We start from the raw sequence: 19,957 nt of genomic DNA, 5'->3' as shown, positions 1-19,957 counted from the left end.
CACATTGCATTGTTAACAACACATGCAACTGTGTTTATAAGAAAATATCTGAGGGTGAAAGCCATTATGTCAGAGCCAAAACAAACTGAGATTTGCTTCTAAATCTGAACCTTCTGAGCCCTTGTGACAGAAATTGATTAGAAAAAGAGAGTTTCTGTAATGAACTGTAAGACCCCAAGGCGACAATCCTATACACACTTATCTGGGAGTACTGAACTCAATGGGACTTACCCCGGAGCAGGTGTGCATAGGATTGCACTGTAAGTGAAATTTAATTATATTGAGGGGGGGGCCTTAGGGACTAGTAACTTAAAATTTCAGTTGGAACATAAGGCAGCAAACCATGCTGGATCAGACCAAAGCCCTATCTAGTCCACCATTCTCTTTGCACAGTGGCCAGTCAGATGCTCCAATGGGAAGCCATATTTTTTGACACCAGCCTTTAAAAAAATCAATGGGCATCATCCAACTGAAGTTAAACATGTTTAAATCTTATTGATTTCAAATTACTGAAGCACATATATCTATCCGGGAGGGGCGTAGTTAAAAGCTGGAGCCCAATCCTTCCCCAACAACTTTTTTGTTTTCTTTTAAATTTTGTTTTAGAGACACCTACCAAATTCTACTATTATGTGACTGGGTATTGCCTTACAGTAAAGAGGAACCTTATAACTGGCTAGTGTTTATACTTACTTTTAATTTTTATGTGCTGTTACAACTTGTGTCCAAGCAGGTTAGATGCCATGTAGCTTTCTCTATGGTTCAACAGTATTAATCAGTGATGTACTTTGGGGTAATTCACACAACCCCTTACCATGGGCTCCCAAGGGGAGGGGAGGGGGCTGCCAAAATGTGCCCTACAAATCCCATCAGTAGTGATGTGGTGATGATTCCAGCTCTGGAAATTACATTTGTACTTTGTCCTCATTGTTTTAGGCTAAACCAAGATCAACAGGAGCTGAAAAGCAGGGCTAGCAATTCAGCTGTTAGCTAGAATATAAGAGTAAAATTGATCTAATTTCAATCTTTAGCCATATTATCTGTCAGTCAGATCATCTAGGCTTTTAATAAAGACCAACTGACTAATGCTGCAAATCCATATCTCTAACATCATATACAAATGACTAGGGGGAAAACACACAGCCCAAAAATATGGAATTGTATAATTTACAATAGATGTGATACATGCATGAGTGTGAATATGTGTGTGTGCGTGCATGAAAGAGAGATCCATGGAATCCCAGACACTTGGATTAGGTCACTCCAATTGAAGCCATCCAGATTTTCCATCTGATCTTCATCAGGGTATCTTGGCCTTCATCTCACACTCTTAGCAGAGGAATCAGTGTGATAAAACGTGAAGTAATCATTATCTGAAATGCTTTAGGAAAGAATCTTCTAAAGAGAAGTTGTTCCTAAAAGTACACATCGTATTTAGGTGGTAAAGTATTTTATGGAAATGGTTTTTAAAAAGATGCACAACATTACTAACTAGACATATTTAATACTTAGCAATTTAATTAGGATTTTCTTTTTTGCGGAAACAAAGACCATTTGTCTATTGACAATGTTATTTCACACAAAGCTTCTTGTGTGCGTTGGATGGTCCTCTTATATAAGAGAATCTCTGACTGATTACTGATGCCTGCCTCCCCCCCCACACACACACACACTTTCTAATCATAACTGGAAGTTCTGCATTCACCTCAAATAAAGAGCAGATCAGGATCATGAAATTTACAAGCTAATCTACAAGAAACACATTTCTGCCTGAGAACACCATTAATCAAACCATCTGCCTTGGATGTGTTTTAGGTTTCATTCTGCCACACACACACACACACACACAACCTGCCCCATGCTGAACTAACAGTATAATGCTAGCCTCCAAGTATGTGTGGATACCAAGCCTCCAGGGCTGAGAGATGGAGAGACGTAGATCAATAAATAGGTAGCAATTCTAGTAGGGATGGATGCCATGTAACACTTCCTATTAGGATGCCTCACTGATCCTAACTGCTGTGTAGATTAGCAGGGAGCACTTCTGATATCAGGCTCCAATGGCAAAATAATGAGACATGTTAAAATTGTGTCCCTCAGTCATTAGTGAATTGTTTGGAGATTTTTGGTAAAACCCTTCCAGCAATCAAATTACAGTTGAAATTTTCTCTTAGGAAAAAGAAAAGTTTCCTATTTCCCTTGAACAGATTTTTGAATGTTGCCAACTGAATGTGATAATGAAACAGGGAGGGGATTCGTTTGGGAAAGGGTTCAATCACAAGCTTTTAAGTTGCAAATGCCCTGATCCAATAAGAATGGCTTATGCAAGTTTCTACTCCAATCGGGAGGTGGACAAAACTGCTGCACCAAAATAAAATTTTGACCTTGCACAAATTCACAATGTTGACAAATTCATTTCCATTACTGGATCAGTTCTGTAAGAGAGCTCTGAATAACGTGGGGTGTGACCATGAGTGCACGCATTCACACACCCTCCTAATAGTTGATCTGTGCTCCTTTCACTGGCCTGATATGAAACAGATTAGGGACTAATTATACTTAGTCCAGCCAACTTTTCCCCACTTCCTGTGACTTTATTAGGGCTGTGAAAGGGTTCTGGTGACAATCCCAATAGCCTGGAGAGTGCCAGAAGTGACCCAGGAGGTGCAGAACTTTCTCTGGAGCTCATCATAGATCTGGGGCTCTGATGCAGCTCATCTCAGAAACAAAGTAAGTTCCAGCTGTTAATGCAAACTTTAATCTATAGGGACATGTGGGGGGGGGGATGTGGGTGAAAACCTATTAGTTATTTGACAGATTAGTAATGTAATAAACAAACAAACATCAACAGACAAGGAACCACCTCCTCATGGTCTGTAAAGGCAAAATTTGACCCCAAGTGGAACCCCTAAATTAGGCTAAGACGTGAAATAATATTTTCCCAATGCCCCTTAAACTCCATTTTTGTAAAAAGAAGCTGAAAAGAATATTTCCTATTAATTCATCTCAAATTGGCACAGCTTCTTTAGGAGAGACATTTGATAAAAAGACATATTGCCAATGAAAATTACAGTCCTGTGTTGAGTTCTCCCCTAGGGTAGTAAACCTCTCCTGAAGTTCCAATCTTACCATCCTGGATTCCCCAAATGGCAATGCCCCCTTTTTCCCCACCCATTGATGGCTGGGTGGCTTCCCCAGCTTGTGGGGGGGCTTTTCCCCATTCTCCTAAGGCTTAGTCCCTGGCAGTAAGAGCTTTAAGCTACAGTATTTTAACCCTGCCCCATTCATTCATTAATTCATTTTTTCTTCTTCTCATTTCATTTCTATACCACCCAATAGCTGAAGCTCTCTGGGCAGTTCACAAAAATTAAAACCACAAGGTGCAGCATAAAACAATATAAAATATGAAGCTTAAAATTACAATATAACAGTGCAACCCAAATAAAACCTAGAAGCAATGCAGAGATTTAAAATACAGATTTAAAAAACCAGAGCTAAGAGTGCGAAAATGCTGGGAAAATAAAAAGGTCTTCACCTGGCACCTAAAAGAGTACAATGCAGGCGCCAGGGGAACCTCTCTCGGGAGCTCATTCCTCAGCCGGGGGGGACGGGGGGGAACAGCAAAAAAGGCCTCCTCCTGGTAGCCACCCACCTCACTTCCTTTTTCCTTTGGCCTCACCCCTTTGCTTTTTGCCCCACCCACCACAGGAATACAGCCCCCTAGAACTTCTCCAAAAATGAATTTGGCCCTTTGGCCAAAATTGTTTCCCCACCCCTGTAGAGAAATATATCTTGATGTCCTGGTCTCATTTCCTTAATTCCACCAGCAGAAGCCAAAGCGCTGGTTTGACTGAACCTGTGGAGCCGGCATGCCAACCCAACCTCTGCCAGCTCCAGTCATCTATGCAGGGCAGCCTGCCCGAATGAGGCTTATGCAGGGGGACCAAAACTGCACAGGCAGTTCCTGGATAAAAACCCTGTAATCAACTGTGCAGTTTTGGCCTACACACACAGACAGGCAGTGTGTGGATTGCACACTGGCTCCATGAATAGGATCAGACCTTGCAAGTATCATCTGAACCGGCCCAATGATGCAGACCTGGGTTGGGGAATCTCGCAGTGTGATACTATCAGGACATAGATTGCGTTTTCCTACAGGTGCAGAATCAGAGGAGTCTTGACAATGCTTTTTTGTGGGGAGAGCAGCCCAGCATTTCCTATAATGTATACTGCTACCTTTTGTAGTGCTACCCTGGTCAGACAGACCCAGGAAGTGAGCTGCTCTCACACTGAAACAATCATCCATTCCCTCATATCCTGTCCTTTGCTGTGGCCTGATTTTATTCCTCCTCTCTTTGAACCTTTAAATTAGCATGTTAGATAGAAATTTGTGCATCCAATGAATGCAATTACCGCAACCCAGGGTGGCTCTTGTGATTTCTTGTGTATTTTATTTGTTAACATTTATATCCTGCCTTTTATCCAAGGAGCCTAAGGCAGCATGCCTGATCCTCCTCCTCTCCGTTTTATCCTCATAACACCCCTACGAGGTAGGTTAGGCTGAGTCAGTGACTGGCCCTACGTCACCCAGTGAGCTTCATGGCCAAGTGGGAGCTTGAACCCGGGCCTCCACAGTCCAATACTCTAACGTACACCTCACTGGTTCTTACCTATATGCGACCTTTCTTCTGGGTTGCTCAAAGCAGCATGCATGAGATTCCCACTCTCCCAACCAGACCTGTTTCATTTCAGCAAATTTTTGGCATCTTGAACTTTTGGACCAGCCTTCCCCAATACAGTGCCCTTCAGATGTTTTGGACTACAATTCCCAGTAGTCTTTACCACTGGTCATGCTGGCTGGGGCTGAAGTCCGGGTTAGGGAAGTCTGCTTTGGGGATGCCCTGGGAATACGTGCATCCATATTGGAAACTGAAGACAGGATAGACAAAAGGGTTCCCCCCACCCCAACCCTTTTTGGTACCATTTAATCCTCCACACAGCATTTTATGTACTTAAAATTACTCACTTATTAATTTGGAAGTCAAGACCTGTTCATCCTGTCTCATGTGCTTCTGTTAAAGACAGCTTTGGCTATTAGGATGTATTTTTAATTAATTAAAAATCAAACCCATGGTGTTGGGGTCAGGGGAAGGTCAACGTCCATCCTCATAACTCATCTGTGCATGTTAAAAGATCAGTTACACATGCATTTCGACTCCAGCAACCGGCTCTAATCTTGGATACATGTATTTTCTGTGTGATCACAAAGCAAAGACTGTCCATGTTCAAAGAGACTGATTCTAGCACTCAAGAGGCTCCTATTGGTCTGTAACCTAATTGCATTCCATGCTATGGAGAACGCTGGCTCCGATGGGCCTGGAGGTGAATGAGATTGGAGTAACCAAAATCACACATGGACTGAAGAATTTTAAATTAATCATAACTCAAATATTTTATTTTAAGGTGAAATTACAGGCTTTTAAAAAACGGTTTTCCAAACATCTTTTCAAATGGCACATCTGTTTAGTAAGTGATCATTCAGGATATAGTGGAATTCCATTCAAATCTCAACAGTCACGGCACCCATTCATATAAACAAGAGTTACTAATGACTTTAAACTGCAACTCAGCTTCATGCCAGGACTGTGTGCATGTCCTTATATTCTGTTTTAAGAAGAAATTTAGTTTTGGCAGCAGAATTCTGAATCCTGAGCTCAGCTTTTACTGCGAACACAGTGAGGTGAGGAAGGATGTGAATGAGCACAAGGGTGTTCGGAAGACCAGGCCACAAACTTCAATGATTACAGCTTCCAAGCAGATTTAGCATGGCGTGGCCAGGGTCTTCAGTAACACTGGCAGACCACCGACTGCCGGTGGTGTCCCCCAGGCAAGGGAAACTCTGGCCTGTGCCCAGATTAGGCTCTAATTTACTGGCTGGCAGAAGACCAAAGGGACTGGTCTGCCCCCAAACCCCATTCCGCTGGGCCAACTGGCCTGTACCAATTGTCCCGGGGGCGAGGGGGGGGAGTGGCAACAGCTGTGCTGCAGCAGGCATGCTCTCAGATGGGCCTGGCCCACTCATCCCCCTACTCCCTGCCTCTTCCAGTGCCAGGCCCAAATGGGAGCCTGTGACTGAAGTGGAGACCTGGGCTATTCAAAAGGCAAGTTTCTAGTTGTAATGACAGCACAGATACACTTAAAGTCTGTGGGCAATGCCCAGTGGACTCTCAGAAGCCGAAGCAGGACCAAGCATGAATTTGGATGACATCAGGCTCTGATGAATGTCTTGAGCCTAACAGAAGCAAAATTGTGTGAAATACCTGTGAGTTCAAATTGCCTCATTTTGGTGGATTGAAGAACACATCTGTTTTCTACACAGACTTCAGATGGCACTGGTGCAGAATTTTGATTCTTGTTGTTGTTTCATGTCGTTTTACACACGGCCCTGCCTCAGTGTATTTCATGTTTGGACTGAGAAATACACTGATTTAATGGAACCACCACTCCATCCCTTGACAACTGGAAAACAGAGGTTGTGTTGAGTGTTGTTGCTACAGCTTAAAATCACACCATTTTGAGTTGAAATAAATATATATTTAAAAATTAAAATAGCAACAGCTACTATCTGTAGAGTTGGGATAAAGTCAGGTCATCTGGACACACCCTGTATGTAAACTGGTATCGTGACTAATTCTCAGGGAGATATCTTGCCTGATATAATGGGGGTGATGTATTTTAATGGTTTTTAATTTTTGTGAACCACCCAGGGAGGTTTGACTACGGGGCAGTATAGAAATAAAATGAATGAATATGATGGTGTAAAAACGGTAGTAGTGCAACAGTGTGGCCGCACTGAGCATCAAGAGTTTCCCAGGCAATCCAAAATAAAGACAATTTGAGATGGCTATATCCTCTCCCAATGCTTGGCCACACAAAATGAGATGAAAGGAGCAGAGAAAGACGCAAACGTGGCAAGTGGTTGTTTCCACATTAGCCTGACCTGTACACTGAGGATTGAAGAACAGTGGGGGAAGGAGTGTTATGGGATGTCTGTGAAGGGACAGTAGAGTGCTATTAGATATCTTTTTAAAAAAAAAGAAGGGGAGGAAGAAATAAATCAATGCTTATATGCATTAAGGGGTTTTGTAGGGGGTGATAAAACCTGACAAAGATCAGCAGAGCTGCCCGAACGCCACAGAAGAGCAGGCAGAAGGGTCTAATGCAGCTTTCTCTAACCTGCACTTTCCAGAAGTGTTGGACTACCCAGGCTGGGGAAATCTGGCCTAAGGAATGAGGGGTGAAAGAAGCAGGACCCCAGGAAAGGAGGAAGGCACTGCCCTGTGAAGGTATCTGGCTAGAGGAAACGGGGGTGGGAGCTAAAACAGTAAAGTTTTAGGAGTGTTTGAGGAACAAGGGAAAGAAAACAGGGCCAGGGAGATGTGTCTGTAAGTGAAAGGGAAATGGAGAGAGAATTGGCAAAGAGCTGCACTTGGCCAAGAGATCCAGAGATGAGGAAGACTAAAGTTCACATACTTAATTTGAAATAACCAGCCAATTCATTGGCTGTGGGCCTCGAGTGTACTATTAACACTTCGTTTCCCCATCAATCATCTCTCTACAAGTGGAATACAGAAGACCTTGAGAGTTTCCCCATAGATTGCATGGAGGAGAACTACATTTATAAATTGGATGGGACTCGGCGTTTGCCTGAAGGCTCCAGGTTGTTTCTTTGTTAACCTCATAGTAACTGTTGGTTGTTTGGCCCTTGGTGAATTAAGGGGGGGGGGGTGTTCAGGAAGCAAATATCTTATCTGGATCCAGTATCTTAGCGAAGTGCTACATCATACAAGATCTGTGGAAAAGCATATCGAGCACCAAAAAGATTAGGGTGGGCTAGGCCAAAAGTATCAGATTTCTGGCCATTCAGATTAGCTTCTCTCTTTCTCCTTCAGGAACAGCAAGCAGAAGAAAGAAGCAACAATAATGGAAATTGGAAGAAATTCAAGCTCCCGTAACTGTTAACCAAAAAGAAACCTAGTTGTTAACCAAAAAGTAACCTTCAGCCAAGTTCCAAACAGGACTCAGTTAATATCCCTCCAGACCCAGAAATGAAAGCAAATGTAACAAATATCATGAAAAAAATCAGAATTCATGGTACCTCTGGCCTAGCCAAAGCCACAGAAATACTGGAAATCTCCAATTGATGCATGATGTTGTATGATATTTCCATGCCTATTTCCAGAGAATTTAAAGTTGAGAGATGCTCCTGAATGCTTGTAGAAATTTGTGAACCCTCATGTTTGGCCTTGGCGTGCCTCAAAAATGAACCTAAAATCTTTCAAAGAAGTAGATCTTTTCTGCTCAACCCGAAACACATTCAGAACCTTGCTGTGATAATGTAAATCCATATTTGGAAGAGGCTGTCTTGAGCTAAACTCCAAAAGCAATACACAAAATCAATGTGGCAATCTTTTCCCCCTTTTATGGAAAGCATTCACACAAACCCATGATGATGCTGTGGCCATAGTGCCATACTGGTCACTATTTAGAATCTATTGTGCTGAGTGATTCACCACTTAATGCCAACTTTGGACTCAGCTGGTTGGAATACTTGGTTAAACAGTGCACCAGAGCCCCCATTACAAGTTAGAGGTTCCAAACCGGCACCAGCCATGGAACTAAGTATCTACACATACATCAACTTGCACAATATGTTCATTCTGCAATCTTCCACCCCTTTCTAGAGGTAAAAGGAATCTGTAGGAATCAGAGAAATATATTATTTGTGTCACATCTTGCATAATACACACGGCCAAAACACAGTTAATTGCAGCTACATCTTTCTTTCTTTTTTCATTTTTACTCTAGAGTAGGTGCAGGGCCCTGCAATCCATATCAGGACCTTAGCATGGGATGTAGAGGGGGGCTATTAGTGTCTGGATTAAGGCCCACTGCAACTAAAGTAAAAAAACACACACACATTGCCGCTATATACAAGTTTAATGTAATGTCTATTTTGGCCAACTTGTGTATATATAGGATATGATGGACACATGCTCCCGTGGCCCACCATGTATAGAGGATGTCTGCTTTTCTAGCTGCATCAACCAGCCTTTAGTGAAACAGTATTTCCTGGGAAAGACTAAGAAACGCCAGCATAACAGCAAATTCCAGTCTCCCTTCCAAGTCTTCCATATGCAGTAAGACCTACTGCCAAGAGTCAGTATGCTCTTAAATATCATCACCAAATTGTGCTATATCCTAACCAAATTGCAACAAAGTCCCAGAAGTCTCCTTTTCTCTCAGACTGACACAATAGGGGAAACTCCACAAAATGTACATTATAGACATTTTGTGATGCCAACATTCAAATGAAACCATGCATTAACTACAGCAATTAAATTAAAAAGAGATTAGCCATGAGACTAACATAAAATTTAAAATAAAGTAGTGGTCGTTATTACACGTACTCAGATTAGACTGGATCCGTTAGGTCTTCAAGAGTGAAATATTTCTGTAAGAAGCACAATGCTAATATTTGTTTCCTACACTACTTTTTAGCTTCCTTCCACACCTGCTTAGCTCCATTTTCCAGACATCTAAGCCTTTGTCATAGGCTTTATTACAACCAAGGGCAGAATGGCTAAGAGAATACTTTGGAAAGCATATAATGCAGGTCTATTAGGGTAAAGCAGCCCTGGAAAGCCTATGGGATCTGCTCAAAATGATACATGATATTTAAACTAGGTCTGCCCCCAATCAGTTTGAAGAACAAAATAGGCATGCAGGCAGGGTATGCACGTGCTAAACATTCTCTCTACCCAACACTTACTTTCTGCACAATTGGTCCCCTAATTTCACTTTATCCTCTCTCTATAAGTAAGCCCATCTGGGAGAAAACAATTGTGGGGAAAAGCTACAGGGGGAAAAGCAGAGGGCAGCAGGAAAGTACTGCACTCCTCACCAGCATGCATCTTTGTTCTTAAAACCAGTTCCCCTGCTCCCCATGCGCCTGCTGCCATCATACATAGACTTGTTTCGCACATAACACTAACCCATGATTTACTTAGCCCATGGTTTGTTGTGCTACCCAGGGTTTGTCTGGCAGATGACCGAACTAACCGTGGTTTACTCAATCCCTGGGTTGTTTGTTTCCCTCCTCCTTTGCCTGATCCCTCTCTATATTCCAGATTCCTTTGTGGCACTGTAGTAGTGGCATGTAGAACGGCTGGTTTCTTTTTTTACCACTCTTGCCCACTGCCTCTGTAGCCTAGTGAAACAACCCACGAACAATGCATGGTTCTGGGTTCACATGTTAACGACAACCCATCGTTTAAACAACCCAAAGTTCACAACCCAATAAACCATGGGTTATCTTTTTGGGTTGTTCGTGGTTAAGAAAACATGGTTTCTAAACGAGACTGGGTTAGCACATTACAACAATCCAGAATTCAACAACGCATGGGTTAAATAAACCATTGGTTAGTGTTATGTGTGAACCTGGCCATAGTCTGAACCTTTGATGAAGAACAGCGTATAGGTAAATAAATACTAGTTGATAGACCTTGGTTTTCCATGCTTAACCTAAAAAACATAAGGACATTTATCCTCCACCAGACAAACCAATGATTTTTGTCTCTAAACTCTCATTTAGAGTCTTTTTTTGTTGTTTTTTGAAGGGCATTTGCCTCCAAGTTTAATATTTATGAAATTAATAATGAACTCTGGGGGTGGGGATACTGACATCAAAGAAAATGAGATTCCAGTGACTCTTGATGTAAAACATCTTTGTAAGAGGAAGTCATTATTAGCATAAAACCTTAAGAGGAAAACCCTACAGAGAATTTCTACACATTCAGTGTTGGGCTTGGCAGAAATTATATATGCACAGATTGTTACTGTACTTAAATAAAAGCAGGCATATTAGCTCAAGGTGCATTGGGATTATTGGTTTCCAAATAATCATCAAGCAATAACTCTTGCATCTTTTGTGGGTTTCTATTCTTCTCCCAATGTTTTCCAGTGTAGCTCTTCCTTTAGGACTCTCCTTTATTCTGGTTTATGACTCCTGCCTTGTCTGGAAGCTCTTAAGCATAGTTCCTGGTTTGCAGATATAATTACTTCCAGCTTCACGGCCTGTTCGCCAACTTGTGTGAAAAAACTACATGCGGGTGCACATCATTCATCCATATCCTGGTTTACTAAGCCAGCATTGGTGGCTTGCCGTGACATCTGAATCAGGCCTTCCAGTAAAATCCATCTGTGGAATGGCTTTCACTGCAGGGAGTCCCACATGTTAAGCTTAGTTGTGATCTACTTTTCTTCTGACCATGTCAAATGCTGGGAAGGATGTTCTACAGCTAAAAACAAACAAGCAGCAGTGATGTGAACACTGTAGTAATAGCTACTGCTATTAACCATTTCTATATGATTAAGTCCAGCTTCCTGGCTTGTTTTGCTACCCACACAAAGGGGTTGCATGCAAGTACACACCACTGTGCATATCCTGGCTTGGACACTTCAATTCTATACCCATTTACTGGGAGTACGTCCCACTGAACTCAATGGGACTCATTTCTGAGTAGACAGTAATAGGATTGTGCTGTTAATAAGACTGGATTTGATCATCCAAATGTGTCCGAAGAGTCAGAATCCTCTTCACTCTAGGACTGACTGGCACATAAAAGCATACATCAATTGATGCCTGTTAGCTACTGCTACTACTGAACTATATTGTGCTTGAGACGATGCCAGGAGACATGAAAGCCCCATCTGTGATGGCTGTTGGCACATATTTATGTCAGAAGTTGCACTCATTCAGTCACGAACATGTATGTGTGAACTCATCCTAGTTGTAGATAAAAATTACGATGAAGAATTACTGGCACCTGCAGTTGGAGTCAAATGATAAACATACCCACTTCAAACCATTGAATATTGTTTAAGTTCTTAAGATTCCTCCTTGTAGAGCACACATGGGAACCAGCATGCATAAACTGGATTGAATGGAAGGCAACTGTCAATGCACAAGGACTAGATGTGCAACTGCCCTCCTCCACTGAAATAGATATGGATGACCTTACGTACACAGGTGTCCTATGTGCATCCCATCACTTCTGGGGTCCCAAGCCCTTCCAGAACTGAAGTCTTGACATTTTCAACTTGCTCTTTCCAAAGGCCTCTATTCAGCCAGTACATACTGCTGGTAAACTTGTCAAGGCCAGAGGGGAAAAGGGGGAATTAAATAAACCCAAGGAGCTTCTCTTGAAGGAAGACAAGAGGGATTCGTCTGTGTAAAAAGATAATCAAGGTGATGAGATGAGAAAGCACTGGGGACTATAAAGCTGCCTTCCTCTAGAAACACATCTGTTTGTCATTTTTAAATACCACAGAGATGGTTTCTTCCCACCTGAAGGTGTATGACTGTAAACTTGATTGCCTGTATTCCCTACATGGGGTATAAGCTACCAGAACATATGTTACGGCTTAGATCTGTCTAAGTGCTCCCAGTCCCGGCCCAGATGAAATATTAATCAGGAAATACAATGCTCCTTGCAAGAAAAATATCTTAGGCTTTTATCACCAAGCCTACAGGATGCTAGTGACGTCTGATACAGCATATTCTCAGATTTTTAAAGGCTTCCTCCTCATAGTGAATGTATTTATTAACATGGAGAAATTTATCCAAGTTTATTCCAGGTTGGTGATGTCATCAGTCCAAATTCAAAGAGGACAGCTTGTTTTTTGTGGCGTTCTTTATTTTGTTTTCTTCTGTGATGTGCACAATGAGTCTACCTGGAAATCCAGAACACATATAAATCCCCTATTACATATAAATCACATATAAAGTAAAGCAGCAATCCAGGAGGCAGCATTGAAGCTTATAAAATCCCTGCAGGTCAACAGGTAGAGTTCAATGAGTTGTCTCAAGATATTCAAGAGCTGGAGCAAAATTGCAACCAAAGATATTAGCAGAAAAGGAGTGTTTTGCAAGACAATGGAAATTGCGGGTGTCTGTCACAGAATCTGAATGAGCTAAAACTGGCCATATATAATCTAGAGCAGGAGCAAGAGAAACTAGAATCCAAGACTGTGAGCCTTCAGGGGAGATGGATAATTGCAAACAATGTCTGAAAGAGAAATGGAGGAAAGTAAACAGAGACAAGCAAGAAGTAACTGAGTATGATTCAAGGATGAGAATGCTATTAATGGTTCCAGCATCAGAGGTAGTATGCCTCTCAATACCAGTTGCTGGGGAACACGAGCCAGAAGTGACTATTGTGCCCATGTCCTGTTTGTGGGCTTCCCATCAGCATCTGGTTGGCCTCTGTGGAAACAGGATGTTGGGCTAGATATGCCTTTGGTCTGATCCAGCATGGCTCTTCTTATATTCTGTTTGTACAGACCTGATAGAAATCTTTCCATCATGTCTGCTGTAGGTAGTTGCACCAAAATAAAATGCAAACCCAAGTAGCAAACGTAGATAGATGGTTGGATATACAGACAGGGATCCAAACACTAAAAGACCAAATAGAAAGTAGCAAAAGTGGATTCCAGAATGCTTTGACAGAAGAAGTCTGATTACAGTTAAACAGGAAACTGAAATCAGTATTATTACTAAATCAAAATTAAAATCAGAGTTTAATACTGATATGTGAGGATACTGAACAGTGCAATTAGACAAATACTATGAAAATCTGGTAAGGATAGCAGACAGCAGCACGTCTAGAAGAACATCTGCTGAGTTACTAAAGTCACTGTTTTAATTTCATAATTATGCTACTTATTTCATTCATTTTCTGTTTCTATATGCTCATTTTCAGAGTATCTTTCTATTACAGGAAACAAAGTAAAAGTAACTTTTGTTTGGTCTTGAACAGGAGGGGAAAAAATCATCCCCTGTTTAATATTGAACAGATCTAGTAGTACCAAAAGCTCTAATATAAAAATACTCAAACCATAATGGGTTTTCACTATCACATTTACTTTTAATTTCAATATGAGTTGAGATTCTATTATTTCCTAATAGATGTTTCTATGTGTACGTTTCTTTTTCATTGATATAATCTAGAAGAATATATTTTATGAACTAACAATGATCTTCCAATCAAGCCTATTATTCCTACTATATCCGAGTGCATTTTCATTGTATTTTTAGAGGTTAATAATCAAATTATATATTCTTAACAAAGCTAAGATTATGAAATGTGAAAAGTAACAGATGCACATGATAGCATTCAATATATTCAATGCTGTATCGCATTAGTATGGTGGCCATATTTAAAATCATTTTGGAAATGTTTTATATGTTCAATGTGTTCCTAGCCTGAGGTCAATAAAAACAAACAGATGCCACCTTTGCATGGGCATTAACCAGTGGCAAGCCCAGCAGCAGAATCACACCTGACAGGGCTGCCTACATATGGGCTGCCATCAAGTGTGAATGATCCTAACTATAGAACACCAAAGCTATAGAATATGTGTCCAGTAGGAGATTTAGTAGATAGCATCACGGATGCAATGAATATGAACTTGAGCACGCTCCGGGAGAGAGCGCAGGACAGGAAGGCCTGGCGTGCTATGGTCCATGGGGTCACGAAGAGTCGGACACGACTGAACGACTGAACAACAACAACAACAACAACAGGAGATTTAGCCAATGTGAAATGAGAGTTCTACAGAAAGGCTTGACATTTGTACCCACGCCAAAACTTAACGCTTTTACCTCTATGACTGATATACAATCTATGTTCAGGAAAATACATATATCAGATTTCTTTCCCAGATTTCAGGGTGGCAGCATGCCTCTTCAAAGAAGATCAGCCATGTTTAAGCCAAGATCTACGTTTAGCCCTCTTCCTAATAACCCTAGGGTTCTTACATTTGAAGAATTGGTAACAAAAAATCCCCACTTTCACCTGCACTGTAAAGTTCACAAAACCATTGTGTACAGAAAAATAAACCTATAGTGTACTTCCCAAATGTAAACATACACTTTATGAAGGTGATCCCTACTTTAGTCAGCACGTGTCTGCTTCCCACCCCCAATTCGGATGCATTTTTAAGGCTAAAATATTTCCTTCTGATGCAGCACGAATATCACGATTAGTTCATTGTAAGGAATACATTAGATATTTGGCTGAAGTCACTAAAGGAGTGACATTTCGGACACAGCCTTGGGCAGCGGGGGCAGTGTTCATTAATGGAGCCTCACCAGAACAAACTTTTATCAGTCTACACATCTGCCCCATCCAATATCTCTAGGTGTTTCCAGGCAAGGCTTTTAGTGTGCAATCGCATCGTTCATGGAATTTTACGCAGAGTCCAGACAGTGTCACCTTCCACTTGTAACTCTCCTGTGTTTTCCGATGGCTTATTCTGTCTTTTTTGTTATTAGAAAAAAATAATTAAGGAAGAAAATATGGGATAGCCACACAATGCCTTTTGATTATTAGTGATAGGAGGAGCTCTATGCCTGGAAGCACCGCTCCTCTCTACCCCATTTAAGTAATTTGCATCCCTATAATATATCCCAGTGCAGGAGCTTGGCGAAGATTCCAAGGCAGTTAGGAAGGAGAAAGTGACGAAGGGACTGCTGTTGTCTAAGAATTTATTCTGATTTGTGACTGGTGTGGGGTATAGTTTATTTAGTAATAAGACAATGGGTAAAATCCAAAATAAGTCCTACCAAGTAGGACTTAAGTTGTGCTTTACCCCATGTCTGCTCACTAGACATAATAAAAATAATGATGATGATGATGACGACGATGACGATGACGACAACGACTGGGGGCAGGAATATAACAACCTGACTCGGCCTCTTTTATAATCATAATTCCCTCTATTTCTGGTCAGGGGTAAGAAGCCAAAATAGCACCATCCATGCACAAGAGGGAGGTATCAGCAGGCTTGCGGGAGACTTTCTAATGTTTTTATAATCTCTGCTGCCAGGATTTTGTAAAACCTCTGCTCTAAAGTTAATTGTTGTTTTGTGTAAATGTAAACTGCCTTGGGGGCCCTTTCAAGGGCCAAGAAGTGGGTTATAAGTATTTGTTATAAACAAAACAAATAGTGCCACAGTAAACAAGAATGAATGCAGCTGCCCCCAAAATGTAGTAATACACAAGGACCAGAGATTTCCATTCATAATTCTTCATTACTCTGCAATGCCTGCAGTTTATTAATGAATAGGAAGAATTCTCAGTTAGTGAAAACTGGCAAAAGTAAGTTAAAACGGCTTGTGTCACTAAATAGGATTTAAGAAAAGGACTAAACAGAAGCGAACATGAATTAAACACGGATTGTTAAGGGCTTTGCCTAATAAAAATTCAAGCATATATGCAGTTCACTTGATCATTTTCAGGTTACAAAGTTTCCGTGTATGTGCTTCTCTATCCATTGAAGGGTATTTTCAAAATGTAGTGCTAAGGCTCAATATGTGATTACTAATACAGGACATTTCTGTGCTTGAATAAGAGCCTTGTTGTGGGAAGTCCTCCCTCTTCTCACTGGGAGAAGAGACAAACTCACAGGGATAGTACACTAAATTAGGAGGCTGTACAGCTACTGAAGACATACTTCCCGCTCACTGCCCCTGTACAGCATCACACCACCTGTGTCAAGTTAGGGTTCAAACATAATAAGGGCAGCCCGATAATGGACCTGCTCACAGATCATCTAAGAGACAACAGGTAGAGATGTGTCTCAGAAGTTTCAAACAATGAGGCTATTGCAGAGTCACTGCAATTATGGTGTGAAACACATAGCTGGGTGAACCCTACGGTTCTGGACCTCCACTACATTGGTCTGTAAGCAGGCACTGACAAAATGAAATTTGTGTAATTTTTGTTACAATGTGGAACCTTTTTTTTAAAGGACCATTTAATTAACCAGAAACGCTCTTTCCACAACAGGAAATAATGTCGAGATGAATTACAGCACTGAAAGTGTTTCTGACATTAATTTTTTTCTTTAAAGTGTTTTTTTTCTTTTTAAAAAGTATGTTTTTTATCTTCTGGCCAATGAAATCTAATTGCACATCCACAGAATACAACTTGCGTTCATTCTGTAGTTTTGGGCTGAATATTGAAGATGGAGCCAGTGGCTGTCTTACATGGTCAAAGTAAAAGTAGAAACTGATTGGCACAAAGGCTTTATATCCCAAGAGGAGTATGGGAAAGGTGGGTATAGGGAGAGCAGAGAGCACATCATGCAACAGAACAAGGTAAATGTTGCATCCTTGAACCTTCATCAGAACCTAAGTGGTACAGTGATCATGGATTCATTGACACATTGGACCAGATTCAGTCTGTGAACATGGAGGTAGATGCATTTCAGATTCTCTGTTGTGCAACATGTTATGCCCTGTTCACAAAATGCGGACCACATTAAGAGACTGGCAAAGAAGTATGAGAAAGAGACCAGTGCTGCTGCTGCAGAACCATCAACAGCATCTGCATATTCTGCATCAGGTTCCCAGGAGCCACCAAGTCATTACTTGTCTAGAAATATACACTTATTATTTTATATTATGAACTTAATTTATCTGTACTTTATTGTTAGTCATCCTGACCACTACTTTTAGTGGAAAGGCAGGATATAAATTTAAATAAATAAGTAGAAGTGCCACTCCTGTGACCTTTTGCGGGGAGGTATATGTCTTTTATCAAGAGGAGAAAACTTGTAATAAAAACACTGAGATAAATTCATTCAATCAATGCATCAAGTAAAATTACGGACTTTGCAAAACGGGAGGTGGGTGATCTCATTCAGTTTGAATGGAAATATCATCTGCCTTGCTACTTACAAGTTTTGGGGAAAGTATCAAGAGATTATTGATACTGGTGTGGCCAAGACTGATTTGAGAGAGAAACCCTTCTGATCCATCCTGAATTCCTTATCTAAAGAAATGTGGGACCATGATGATAAGCAGAACATCGTAAATAAAATGAGGAAGTCACTAGGCAATAAAGCAGATTTTGTCCAGTCACTCAATCCATAAGAATCAACTTCTGGTATTCCTTGCAGAATCATCTGGATATGTGTTCCAAAATCTCCAACAAATGGCTGAAGAATTGCCAGGAAATGATGGGCGACCTGACACTTTAATGGAGGAAAATTCCAAAGGACAACCCTTGGGGAAACCCAAGGATGCAGTAACCTTTGGAGACTATACAAATCCTTTTGCAGTAAAGATTATGTCCAGTTTCAAGGAACCTTGCTACAGGGTAGATGTCATGTTCAACTGTTACAAAGACCCGTCAATCAAGGACTTTTCTAGAAAGCATTGACTTGGAAAAGGAAGGAAAATAAGATTTGAAATTTTCCCTGTGAAATGGAGAATATTCATCAAATCCAAGAAAAGCAAGTCAACATTTGTTACATTCCTTAAAAGGGAACTCTTACAGCAAGCATCACATAGTGACAAAGAACTGATCATCAGTGGTGATAATGATGGTTATGCTGCCTCCTCAGTTGGAAGAAAGACAGACCACCTCAACTCCATGCAAGAAAAAGCAAACACCCTGCATGATCTTGCCTTTCTCTGAAGCACAGTCAGAAGGATATGACAGAGTCATTACAAGAAGCAATGCTACAGCTGTCCTATTGCTGCTAATTGCATTCTGGCCTTGTCTTTGCTGTGAGCTGTGAATGAAAGCAGGCACATTAAAAAATTCAGTGATATATTGTCATGCACAAGGTAGAACACCACTATGAAGAAAGGGATGGACTACTGCATTTTTATGCCATTGCAGGGTGTGATACTACAAGCTAGCTTGCAGGCATTTCTACAAAGCCTGCTTGGAAGAATATCTGTGAAACTCCCCATCTGATCTCTGTTTACACACCAGATGCTGGCCAGAGCAGAGGAATGTGTGTGTAGATTGTATGGACCTACAAAGGAGACAAATTCAGTTCCCACACTGCACTATGCTCAATTCAGAAAGGGAAAGAAGTGCAAACATGAAAATTTGCCAACAATACAAGATGCACTTGTTTGGCACATCTGTCAAGTCCGCTGCTAAGACTTAATTTGGCAAAATGCAACAGTGACAAATCCACAAACTCAAAGTCTGACAGAAAGAGGATGCCACATTGACCAGGGCATGCTGTTGCTCTACTGAGGATAACAAAAAGCCTTACACCTGAGTCTTTGACACAACCTGTGGATGTCAATGAACTACAGGGCATTTGTTTATGCAACAGACTCAAACTGAGATGCAGAACTGCATCAAGTTTTATGGTTTAGAAAATACTGCAATGTCTACTTTAAGGATAGGATTTTCCATCCAAAAGAAGACATCAACCAAAATGCATTGGGCTGGATCCAGATGTAGTCACCCTTAAAATAGCTCCATTGTTATCAATAGAACTCATTAGTCATGACTAAATTAAGTCCCATTGATTTTAATAGGTCTACTCTAAGCATGATCAAGTCTAGATCCAACCCAATGTCTGTATTTCATTGATTTTGGACCGCTAACTCCAGGGACTCTGTTACTGCTGAGGCAGTCTTTTATGGCATAGAAAAAGTTTTGAGACATAAAAACATTAAATAGATACTTCACTTTTCTGTTTTTAAGGAAAACACCAGCCTATAAATATTAGTTAATATTGGAAACACAAAGACTGCTGTAATTCATCTCCATATTATTCCTGCAGTGGAAAGAAGGATTTTCTGGTTAAGGAAATGCTCCTTCAAAAAACAAACACACAACACTTTCCACATTGCAACAAAAAAAACTATGCAAACATAATTTCTGAAGCCTTTCCTGAAATTTGCTTATAGACTATGTGAAAATTGGAGTCCATGAAAATGCTTCCCCCCTTCCCTAATAAATTCACAACATATTGCTCTCCCCTCCCCATTTCCAGTTAGATGCAACAGCTAACAAGATATGTGTGACCAGGAAACTCCGTGACAGAATTCAGAGAAAAATATTCCCAAGTAATTAAG

At 40.9% G+C, this 19,957-nt stretch overlaps 1 protein-coding gene and 1 pseudogene across 3 annotated transcripts in view; one reads left to right on the top strand and one right to left on the bottom strand.

Annotated features, from left to right (window-relative positions):
• The window catches only part of MAP2K6 (mitogen-activated protein kinase kinase 6), a 157,618-nt gene that overhangs the window by 18,413 nt on the left and 119,248 nt on the right, over positions 1 to 19,957 (bottom strand). The gene's annotated exons all lie outside the window — the stretch shown is intronic.
• LOC146353874 (kinetochore protein Nuf2-like) lies at positions 12,596 to 15,829 on the top strand (annotated as a pseudogene).

This window comes from Heloderma suspectum, chromosome 2 (assembly GCF_057233095.1).
Source record: "Heloderma suspectum isolate Gila_16-S chromosome 2, 16-S_ref, whole genome shotgun sequence".
NCBI lineage: Eukaryota > Metazoa > Chordata > Lepidosauria > Squamata > Helodermatidae > Heloderma > Heloderma suspectum.
Note: the sequence above shows the minus strand (reverse complement) of the source record. Positions and strands in the feature narration are given on the sequence as shown.